At 31.0% G+C, this 12,997-nt stretch overlaps 1 pseudogene; it reads right to left on the reverse strand.

Moving 5' to 3' along the window:
• Positions 1-5,302: 5,302 nt before the first annotated feature.
• Positions 5,303-12,997, reverse strand: part of LOC149558198 (uncharacterized) — a 54,898-nt pseudogene continuing 47,203 nt past the window's right edge.

Consider the following 12,997-nt stretch of genomic DNA (forward strand, 5'->3'; position numbering starts at 1 on the left):
GATTTTGTGAGTTCTTCCTCATTTCTATCATCATTGATTACCACAGGTTTGAAAACTTCACGTGAGACATTTAGATTGACAAACTTTCTACTACACTCCACCAATGGAAGTTCTAATAACATATGGCATGTTTCTTGAGCTCCAATATCTCTTTCTATAACTGTCTCTGTTAAAAGCTTTCTATATGCCCGTGATGCTAAATCATCAGGATTTTCAAGATTTGAAAGACGCATCAACATTTGTTGATATGTTTCAGAGCTTCTCTCTGCTTTTGCTGCATACTTTGCAATATATTTGATAACTACATGTCTTGAAAGGACAGGTTGCCAATCAACATTAGCCCTCCACAATTGCAGTATGTATCGGTTGTGTGTATTAACTCTGTCATCATTTCTTGCTGGTTCAAATTTTTTCTCACCTGATTCTACATCAGTATATAACTTTGATCCCTCCAAATTTAATTGCCAAGGAGCATTATACCTGAAACATTGGTGAATACATATGTAGTTAACCCAACTTGTTAAAAAATGTGAAATAGAAAATTTAAACATAAATTTTTTTTGAATTTGATTAACCTGCAAACCATTCTTCCTCTTTTTTTATGAAGGCATGCTCCCTCCTTACAAACAGTGTCTCTCTCAACACAATTGAGTATCTGTTCATAATCCTGGTCTATATCCATCTCAGCTAGTTGCATTGTATGCTTCAGGCATGGATGCTCACCAAAATTCTGGAAGACCTATAAATGATAATTCATAGATTATTCTATTGGATAGAGGTGAGAAACACATATTAATATTTAACTCATTTATAATATGAAACTTACATTTATGTTTCTTTGATGTGGATCATGTCTAGGATTCCAAGCATGAATAATGGAATCAAAATATCTCTCAACACATTTTCGTTCATCCTCATTTGACCAATTAATAGTGTCCATATTTGGTGCCCCTTTGAGCCATAAGAAGCCGTGAACATGAGGTGAACCACGATGTTGCCACTCATATCTACACCAGAAGTCCTTTACTTTCATACCTTTTTCAAGTATTTCTTTCCTGAACATTGTATTCCTTAAGTGCATGTAATAAGTGACAATATGCGGATAGTCGATGATATTCTGCCTTCTCCATCTTTGAGCCTCTCGTGGATTAGTAGGTGCTGTACCAGGCATTAGTGCATGTAAATCAGGCCATTGCATATCCGCTGCACTTAATGTGAAGAAAATTGTAGGTGTGCCAAGCTGGTCAAGCAAGTCAGTTAATTATGCTTTACATTTTGCCCAATATGATCTTGTTCCTCTTAGACTTGTTCCAAATCGCATCAGCCTATCTGCAAGATTATTGCGAGGCATATTTTCCATATGTTCACGCAATTCATGAATAGTTATTGGCATTTCCTGAAAGCTCCTTTTTGCAAAAACAGATGCTGAACTTTGTGCGCGATGTCTCATTACCATGTTTTGCACAAAATACCTAAACCTTGGATGTTTTCCAAAGCGATGATCCCTATATTTGATCAAATGCTTTACAAATTCATGCAAGTATACCCGCTTCATTCTAGGCTCTAACCAATCACAACTTCCATCTGGAAACAATGTTGGGAAAGCCATATCCAACAACCCAGATGTGACATACTCATTGATAGGTGATGCACCCATAGATGGCCACTCAATTAAAGCAGATGGAATTGCATCAAGATTATTAACCCAAGCATGAATTAATTCCATTTCCCTTTGAGCATTAGGTGGCCTTGAAGCCATAGAGTTTGTGTGCTCAATTATATTACCTTCATCTGTCTCCATGAGAGGACCTAGGAATACAACTTCATTTGCATCAGAATCAAACTCCATGTGCACTGTCTTTAATGTATGAAAAATATTCTCATCCCTATTTGAAGGCAAGTCATTAAGAGCACTTTCATCTATCCTGACATCTGCATAAAATTTATCATTTTCAACTTTGTATTTCAATGCTCTATAAACACGATCCCTATTCACAGTAAAGTTATATCCTGTACCACATTGATCCCTTCTTTGAACAATGATGATTGGTAAATGATCAATTGTGTGTGGCAAGACTTTTGATAATTGTTCAACATGCTGAGGAAAACTAATGGTATGTCCTTTATACTTATACTGACCTCCAATTTTATGTGTAACTTGCAATATAGGGTTTGCACGTGCAATGAGCATTTCTTCAACTTGAGTTAAATTTGCAAGCTCTGGTGGTTGACATCCTGGATCCATATTATTTGAAGATGAAAACCTATGAATTCCTGTCTCTTGACGACACCTATTACATAGTGGACCCTCACTGGTGCGATATACTTTCATTCCTGCATATGACTCCTGGCAAACATAACACATCTTTGGTGTTTTCAAACTATCTATCTGATATCTAAACTGCATTTGGAATCTTCTAAATTCAGATTGAAGCATACCATTTGGATTGGGAATGTTTTCTATATCACCTTCTAATTCATCATTCACATGGATTTGACTTTCATGTTGTGGTGTTTCTGGGACACGTTCTATAGATGGAGACCCTTCATACTAAACATTTAGTTGATTATTTGCATGTATAGGATGTTCAGGTATGTCACTTGCTTGCACTTCAACATGTTGGACTCGGCACCTTTGTGTATCTGGAAGGACCCTCTGAGAAGTACGTTGACGATTATTTCTCTGTACATTTCTGTTCTCTCTTTCATCATTTTCTAGTTGTGCAACTAACACTTCAAACCTTCTTCTACCACAACTTTGCCCATTTCCTTGATTAAATGTTATTCTTTGATGTTCTGTTTCATTTTCTATTTGTTGTTGTTGTTGTTGTTGACATCTACGGTATTCTCTACGATATTCTCTTTGATATTGCCTTTGGTATTCTCTTCTTGCCTCCTCTGATTCAAAATTTAACCTAGGTCTCACCATAGCTAGTAAAAAACAAATATTAGTGAATTAAGCTATATTTTTCATGACACTAAATAATTTTCCATACAAACCATATAAAAGATTGCTGAAAAATATATTAATTAAGAATAAATGAAGAAAGTATGAACAATAAATAAGAGAATACATTAAAAAAATTATGATAGATTGCTTAGTATTATAATATTTAAAGAATGGCGGCATTGCCTTCCACTTTTCAAAGATTGATGGGTAAAACTTACTATTTATTCTTTTAAAATTGCATATAAAAAATAAGCATAGCTTAAAATAAATATATGGCTACTGTACTTTTCAATCAGCTAAATTAGTATTATAATATTTAAAGAATGGCGGCATTGCCTTCCACTTTTCAAAGATTGATGGGTAAAACTTACTATTTATTCTTTTAAAATTGCATATAAAAAATAAGCATAGCTTAAAATAAATATATGGCTACTGTACTTTTCAATCAGCTAAATTAAAAGTGTAAATTTGATTTTTTAATTTAAAAATGAATAAATTGGCACTTTAATAAAATATTTGAAAAATGGCGGCATTGCCATCCAGTTTTCAAATATTAATATACAAAGATTAAATTTAATCTAAATGTAAATTACAAAATTATTATAATTGAAATAGTAATCTAATTCAAGTACTCTAAATCAATTTACTAATCTTAATGAAAACATTACAAATATTTTTTCAAATATAATTAATATTATAATAAATTGCTTAGTATTATAATATTTTAAAAAATGGCGGCATTGCCTTCCACTTTTAAAAGATTGATGCTTAAAAGTTAATAATTATTATTTTAAAATTGCATATAAAAATAATCATTAATTAAAATAAACATATGGTTACTCTAATTTTCAAATAACAAAATTAAAAGTCTAAATTTGATTTTTCATATTTAAAATTAAATAAATGGGTACTTTTATTAAATATTCGAAATATGGCGGCATTGCCATCCATTTTTCAAATATTAATATGTAACAGTTAATTATAATCAACAATGTAAATATATTAATTATAATATGTAACAATTAACACAATCTACCCTGAAAACACAGCTAAGAATTAATTATAATCTAAATGTTGATTACAAAATTATTTTGATCGAAATAGTAATCTAACTCAGAATATTAATATAAATCAATATATTATTCTTAATTAAAAAAATATTATAAATCAAACTACTTTTGTAAATGAAAATAGTAATCATTAAATTTATAAATCACTATTTTTAAAAAATATTGATATGGCGGCATTGCCATCCATATGAAATATTATAGAAAACAAAATACAACATTAATCTATAAAAAACATTGAAAAATATGAAAAAACAATAATCTACACAAATCATATCTAAATATATAACATGCAACTATATATAAATTATGCATGAAACATGCAAATGTAAATTTGAATACAACGATGTAAAAGCTAAAAAATCTAATTTTAAAAATAACTTACAACTAAATGTAAATAGTGTAACTACAATTCTTAATGCGGATAATAATCAAAATGCGAAATAAAACTTAGTATAAACAAAAAATAAATAAAAAACTTACTTAGCTTTTTGATCTACTTGGTGATCTTCAAATGTAGAATGCTTTTCCAAATGATTTATCTCCCTCTTTTCTTCTCTCAACAAAAACAATGAAGCTTTACTGAAAACTTGTCTTCTGCAAATGTATTCTTTTACAAATGACGAGAAAAATGAGAGGAGATGAGTGTTTTATAATGAGACAAAGAACTCTTCATCTCCCACGGAAAAAACTCTTCATCTCCCATTAGAAAACTCTTCAATTTCCACTAAAAAAACCTTTCAATTTCCACTACTCCACTCAAATTCGAAATTCAAATTAACATTAAATCAAAATGCAAAATAAAACTTAATATAAACAAAAAATAAATAAAAAACTTACTTAGCTTTTTGATCTACTTGGTGATCTTCAAATGTAGAATGCTTTTCCAAATGATTTATCTCCCTCTTTTCTTCTCTCAACAAAAACAATGAAGCTTTACTAAAAACTTGTCTTCTGCAAATGTATTCTTTTACAAATGACGAGAAAAATGAGAGGAGATGAGTGTTTTATAATGAGACAGAGAACTCTTCATCTCCCACGGAAAAAACTCTTCATCTCCCATTAAGAAACTCTTCAATTTCCACTAAAAAAACTTTTCAATTTCCACTACTCCACTCAAATTCAAAATTCAAATTAACATTAAAAAATTAAATTTTTTAAAAATACACATATGAAATGTGTACACGTCGCTACACATCGTCGTTGATAATAATTTTTTAAATTAAAAAATGTTTTAATAATTAGATTCACATGCGTTTCATTTCAAAAAAAATTTTTTTAAAATTTAAATGAGGTGACGGGCCACCACCCCCGCCACCCCATACTTACACAGCGTGTGACAGTAACTGTCGCTGACAGCAGCGACTGTTACTGCCGCACGCTGCGACCACGTTCACATAACGTTTTTTTTTTTTGTTTTTTCATTTTTAAAATTTTCTTTTTTAATTTTTATTTTTATTTTTATTTTTATTTTTTAATTTTTAATTTTTTTTTAAAATTTTTTTTTTAAAATTTTTTTTTAAATTTTTAAAATTTTTTTTAAAATTTTTTTTCAAACTTTTTTTAAAACCTTTTTTTAAATTTTTAATTTTTTTAAAAAAAAATTTCACTTTAAAAAAAATTAATTTTGTATTTTTATTTCATATTTTAAAAAAGAATATATGTAATTTATTAAAATTTATAGGAGCCTATTATTTCGAACCCTATTATTTCGGGTTTCATTTGGCATCTTCTTTGCCAGTTATTATTTCGGAAATTTTTTTATTGTCTTTTATGTTGGCCATCTATTATTTCGGCCTCCATTTGGCTCCCTATTATTTCGGCCAGCTATTATTTGGGGAATTCTTTTTTAATATTTAATTTGGAAGTTTGTAACTGCTCCTAATTCTTTTTTGTTGACAGGAATCTTGGCATATTCCCGTGCTGGGCATTTATAAACAAAAAATAAATAAAAAACTTACTTAGCTTTTTGATGTACTTGGTGATCTTCAAATGTAGAATGCTTTTCCAAATGATTTATCTCCCTCTTTTCTTCTCTCAACAAAAACAATGAAGCTTTACTGAAAACTTGTCTTCTACAAATGTATTCTTTTACAAATGACGAGAAAAATGAGAGGAGATGAGTGTTTTATAATGAGACAGAGAACTCTTCATCTCCCACGGAAAAAACTCTTCATCTCCCATTAAGAAACTCTTCAATTTCCACTAAAAAAACCTTTCAATTTCCACTACTCCACTCAAATTCAAAATTCAAATTAACATTAAATCAAAATGCAAAATAAAACTTAATATAAACAAAAAATAAATAAAAAACTTCCTTAGCTTTTTGATCTACTTGGTGATCTTCAAATGTAGAATGCTTTTCCAAATGATTTATCTCCCTCTTTTCTTCTCTCAACAAAAACAATGAAGCTTTACTGAAAACTTGTCTTCTGCAAATGTATTCTTTTACAAATGACGAGAAAAATGAGAGGAGATGAGTGTTTTATAATGAGACAGAGAACTCTTCATCTCCCACGGAAAAAACTCTTCATCTCCCATTAAGAAACTCTTCAATTTCCACTAAAAAAACTTTTCAATTTCCACTACTCCACTCAAATTCGAAATTCAAATTAACATTAAAAAATTAAATTTTTTAAAAATACACATATGAAATGTGTACACGTTGCTACACATCGTCGTTGATAATAATTTTTTAAATTAAAAAATGTTTTAATAATTAGATTCGCATGCGTTTCATTTCAAAAAAAAAAATTTTAAAATTTAAATGAGGTGACGGGCCACCACCCCCGCCACCCCATACTTACACAGCGTGCGACAGTAACTGTCGCTGACAGCAGCGGCTGTTATTGCCGCACGTTGCGACCACGTTCACATAACGTTTTTTTTTTTTTTGTTTTTTCATTTTTAAAATTTTCTTTTTTAATTTTTATTTTTATTTTTATTTTTTAATTTTTTTAAATTTTTTTTTATTTTTTTAAAAATTTTTTTAAAAATTTTTTAAAATTTTTTTAAAAAATTTTTTTTAAAATTTTTTTTCAAAGTTTTTTTAAAACCTTTTTTTAAATTTTTAATTTTTTTTAAAAAAAAAATTCACTTTAAAAAAAATTAATTTTGTATTTTTATTTCATATTTTAAAAAAGAATATATGTAATTTATTAAAATTTATAGGAGCCTATTATTTCGGACCCTATTATTTCGGGTTTCATTTGGCATCTTCTTTGCCAGTTATTATTTCGGAAATATTTTTTATTGTCTTTTATGTTGGCCATCTATTATTTCGGCCAGCTATTATTTGGGGAATTCTTTTTTAATATTTAATTTGGAAGTTTGTAACTGCTCCTAATTCTTTTTTGTTGACAGGAATCTTGGCATATTCCCATGCTGGGCATTTGTGCTGCCATTGTATAGAACGCCTCTCGGCGTAAAAATCTATTTTTTCAAAATATAATTTATATAGAACATATTCAAAAATATCCTTTTTTTTTAAAACTAGTATTTATTAAAAACAAAAAACAAAATATAAAATAATAATTAAAGAAAATTTGTTATTTTTTATTAAAAGTGAAAATCTTATAATTAAAATATAAATATGGCTTATATATTGAAACAAATAAAACTACAAAATTAATCTAGATTTTATTTGTAGTGGTTTTTAAATATATTATTTCAAAACCATAATTTTGTTACAAGATCTATCCATTTTTACATTTTCCAATCATGATTTCAATAATTATCAAATTGGACTTCTATTTGAATATTTTAAAATATAAATATAGACAACTAAAATTATTCACATCTAACCACTAGAATTTATCTTATTCCAAATATTTAGTGAATCTAATGTTCAATGCCAATACAATAATTTGACCATAAAGCAAAAGCTGGTGATACAAAAGGTGAGAGTTTTCCACTTCAATGGTTTACAATGTACTCCCTTATTGTTGTTTTATGCTATAAGAAGACAACAAGGTGCTCACGACAATGATAAAAATTTTTCTAGTGAGAACTTAAAGATGAAATAGGTGAAAAACTATTACATTTAATAAGCAAAAAGCTCCTTTTTTTATTTCAATTGTAAATAGACACTTTGTCTTGAATAAACAACTTCCTACATCCACTGTCCATTGCAATTATTCATAAACATTAATAGTGTTCTTGATTCCATTCTTAAATTCTTGTCCATTTCTAAATTGCTTATATATTCTGATAATAGGTTCTCACGCATTTCTTAGTTGATAAAAACTTCAGGTTACAAATTTGAACAAGTGATATTTAATAAAGTACTCTTTTTGGTGTAGCTATTTTTAACAAACTTTTGATGAACATATTGTTACAATCTTTTAACATGTTTCCTTCATATAAGACACAACTATGAAATATTAAAAATATTTACAAAAATAAATGCTTTTTACACAACAACAAAGCTAAACAACTATCACCTTCAATAAATAAAATTCTAGAACATTAAAAAAGTAGTACTTATGTATGATTAAGTTTTAGAAAAGTAGAATGTCAAGTCATATTGGTTGGTTTTCTTAGTCTGGCCTCTTGTCTATTTTTGTTATGTTTTAAAAGAAAAATATAGAATGTCAAACTAATTAAAATCGCTTCTTGTACAAAATACTCAAGCCATTTATCCAAGTTATGCCAATAGAAAGGTATACTTTGTATAATATAAATTGGAGAGAAGATAAGTATTGGAAGAGATGAGCATTATCTTTTGTTCACAATAATTATTTAGAATACCATTGAATTGATATACAAATGTGGAAAAAAAACTTAATATAAAATGAAGCAAGGTATAATTTTAAAGGTGAATGTTAAAAGAAAGCAAAAAAATTGCTAGTCATGGGGTTTTCTTTTTCTCTTTTTCTAAATGTGACTAACATTTTAAATTTTCTAATCATTATTTCATGTGAAATTATATCAAATCATCTAAATTTTTAAGGTTTTAAGAAGTGTTTATTTTGTTAATTATTTTAATATAATTTTATTAAGTTTAAATGTAGAAATTTATACATTTGTTAATGGATTTTTGAAGTGAAGTTGAATTTCTTTTAATCAAATCATTAGAGATCAAGTTTTACAAGTGCTTCAACCTACCACAAAAATTAATTTCAATTACAAACTTTTAAAAAATAAAATAAAATAATTCAAAATATTGTTTCTTTTTTATTGGGAACTAAAAATAAATAAAAAATAAAAGATTCCTAAATATTGTTATTTTCTTTTTATTGGAGAAAATTAAGAAAGTTTTTTTAATTTAAACTTTTAACTTTCATAAACAGACAACAATTCAAAATATATGATATTTAAATCTTTTAATTTCCATTTCTATTATATTGAAATCATTTTATAGCTATGTAAGATTGAAGCATCCAACCAAATAACTAGTTTAAACTCCCAAAATAATAGACATATTATCAATGTGTCTAGGGAAAGAGGTTTCAATCTCGAAAACCATTTTTTAACTAAAAGAGGGGTAAAAAATTTATTGAATACCAAAGAGAATAGAACAACAGAAGAAACAAAGAGCACTAAAGAGCTTTATATTGGTCCACAAGTTGAGCCAGCTTCTGAGATAAATGAGGGGGAAGCATCCTATGATCAAATAATTTTTCAATCCAGTGCATGCTCAGAGGTCCATTTAGCCAAGCAATCAACCACACCATTCCACTAATGAGTGATATGCATAAAAGACACCGAATCCATAGAATTACATAACTGAGTGATCTATTGAATAACTAGGGCCAAATGTGAAACATCCACAAGGTTCTATCTATTCAATAAATTCACAACCACCTATGAGTTAGTCTCATAGTTAATTCTTCTCTAGCCTCATTGACAACATTGTTCCACTCCAACCAAGATATCAAGGGCTTCCATGAGGTTATTTGTATCATAATCCTTATAGATAGAAAACAAATATTGAACATCACCAGAGCTATCATGCCGAACTCCCCCAATGGTACTTTGTCCATTATTTCTTTGAGAAGAGCCATCAGTGTTGATTTTAAGAACTCTAGCCTAGGGAGGAGTCCAATGCCCCTCACAATTAACACATTGAAAGCATTGTCTAGCTCTATTCCCAGACCATCTGTGGGGGAAAGAGGGAGTGCCACCTTGAAGAGGAAAGAAAAGGCATGAGTAAATACCAACATCTCCAAGGTCTAGAACTCCACCAAATTCACATTTAGCCAGGAGAGTTTCATGAAGAGAATTATCAATTTTCTTCCATGTGTGCTTGATCCCCAGTTCTAGATAATGAAAGATCCTCCTATTTCTCTCAAGCCAAACATGCCATAAAATAAGGGAAGGCTCAACAGTCCAAGCAAACTTAAAAAAAGAGGTCATGGAAGGGGGATGACCTAGATGGCCCCAAAACTCAGACATGGAGGAAACATGTCAGTGCGTGCATTCCCACACACTCCACCAGAAGTGCCAAATCTACTTGAAAAAAGGGCACTAGAAAAAAATGGTGGGAAATAGTCTTGTCACTATTGCAACATAATACACAAATGGAAGGCCCCTGAAAGCCTCTCTTGCAGAGATTCCCCTAAGTAAGACAATGATCATAAACTAGAATCTAGAGGAAAAAGTTATACTTAGGCCAAGAAAAGCTATTCCAAGCTTTCTTCCATCAAGAGACCTCCACCTCACCAAATAGTTTCTTAGTTAGTGCAAGGTACCCTAAAGAAACAAAATACTTGCTAGAAGAAGCACCTCTCCAAGACAAAACATCAGGTTCCCACAGAGAGCTACATTCCCTAGAAGCCAAGATTTGAGAAAGCTCTAACCAATCCCCTAGAGAGCCACCCAACGACCAATTAGAAGAATTCTTCCATCTGTAACCAACAACAAGGCCTAGGTTATGAGCCTCCTTATAATGAGCCCCCTTATTCCATCCAGCAAAAAGGAAAACATCACAAAGAGGCTATAAGTGTAGATGAGAGGACAAGAGAGGAGGATGCCCATTCTAGGAATCACTCCAAAGTAGAGCCTCAGTGCCTCTATTATAGATCCAAAATGGACTTCTCTTCACTAGGTGAGCACCAATCTTGAGGGTATTCCACATCATAAAGCCTCTTTCCTCAAGAGAAAACCTAGAAACATTTGAAGGTTCAAAGCTAGGTAAATACTTGTGTGACAGGATATGGGCCCAAAGCTAAGACTAATTGGAACACCAATGCCAATAGAGCTTGGTAGCAAGAGCTTGACTACACAAGGTAGTAGAATGACGGTTGGTGCCTCCTTCCTTTTCTGGCTTGCAAACAATATCCCAATTGATGAGGCTCCATTTAGTATTTTGCAAATTGCTGTTCCGAAGAGATTGGCGAGAAAGAGCATCAAATTTCTTAAGAAAATACATCGAGGTAACCTAAACCATGCATTTGTATATGGGAAAGGCCTATATCAAAATTTTTAGGAGAGTCACTGTGCCAGTAGTGGAGATCCACCTATGAGTCTAATGATTGACTTTTTATCAAATCTTGTTGATTAAGCTCTACCAAAAAAGCTTGGGTTATCTTCCCACCACGATAGAGGCCCCCAAGTAAGTCAAAAGGAGAGACTCAATCTAAAAGATTAGGATACTAGAAATCCTCTGTTGGATAGGCTCAAGAGTGTTGAAGAAAAAAATAGAGGAATTGTGGTCATTAATTTTCTTACCAGAGGCAACCAAAGAAGTATCCAAGGTGAGTCGAAAGGCTTTAGCTTCCTGAATTTGAGCTCTCCTAGCAAGCGTCATATCATCAACAAACTAGAGGTAAGAAAGAGTGGGCAAACCATTTCCGCATTGCTAGCCCTGAATCAAATTTTGGGAAATATGAGACTTGATAAGTCTACCAAGTCCCCCAACCATAATGATAAAAAAATAAAGAGAAAGGGGATCTCCTTAGTGAAGACCCCTAAAGGCCCCAAAAAGCTCTGATGGTTCACCATTAAGAAGGATTGATAAGGAAGGAGGAGTAACACAACTCAAAACCCATCTAAACCATTCCTAACTGGAGCCAAAAGCCAAAAGAACTTTTTGCAAGAAACCCCAGTCAACTCTATCATAAGCCTTAGCCCTATCAAGCTTGATCAACATGGCTCATTCTCTAGAAGTATACATAGAGTGAATGGCTTCAAAAGCAATAACCACCCAATCCCCAAAAAAATTTCTAGCTACAAAAGTACCTTGTTCCTTATAGATAACCATGGGAAGGAAAAATTTAAGCCTCTCTACTAGGAGCTTAGTAATGATTTTATAGACCACATTACAAAGAGAAATGCACCTAAACAAGTCCAGTTGATTAGCCTCTTCCTTCTTTGGAATTAGGACTAGGAAAGTAGCATTCAAGGCCCACAACAAATCTTTGTTTGAATAGGACTCCAAAACCACATCCAAAAGGTCATTATTGATAATATCCCAAAATTCTTGGAATAATTCAATAGGGAAGCCACCACCTAGAGGTTTGCCCTTATGCAAGTTGAAGACCAACTCCTTCAAGTCAAACATACAAATCAGCCACATAAGAGAGTCATTCATTTCCCTAGTCACAATAGAGGGAATATAGGACAAGATCATATTCTCCTCAATCTCCATTGGAGGAAATTCATATGAAAAGAGAGTAGAGTAAAACTACATAGATTCCCTAGACACAGCTTGAAAGGAGGTCAGATACATCCCATCAAAAGTAACAAGAGAAGAAATGTATCTCCTGTTACATCGGGTATCCATAGATTTATGGAAAAATACGATGTTCTTGTTCCCTTCCTGAAGCCAGTCAACATGAGCCTTCTATTTCCAATAATTTCTTCTCTAAGATCCCACTCTATTAAATCACTAGAAGCTTGGGATTTTGCTATGCCAAGAGCTTTAGAAAACCCAAATCCTGAATCTTCCTAGTAATAACATCAAGATGATCATGAACCCTCTTTTTCATAATGTAGAGATTACCAAAATAATTCTTGTTCCAATTCTTCAACTTCCTTT

The sequence above is a fragment of the Cupressus sempervirens genome, chromosome 5 (genome assembly GCF_028749045.1).
Source record: "Cupressus sempervirens isolate cs-2001-9-10 chromosome 5, ASM2874904v1, whole genome shotgun sequence".
Classification (NCBI taxonomy): domain Eukaryota; kingdom Viridiplantae; phylum Streptophyta; class Pinopsida; order Cupressales; family Cupressaceae; genus Cupressus; species Cupressus sempervirens.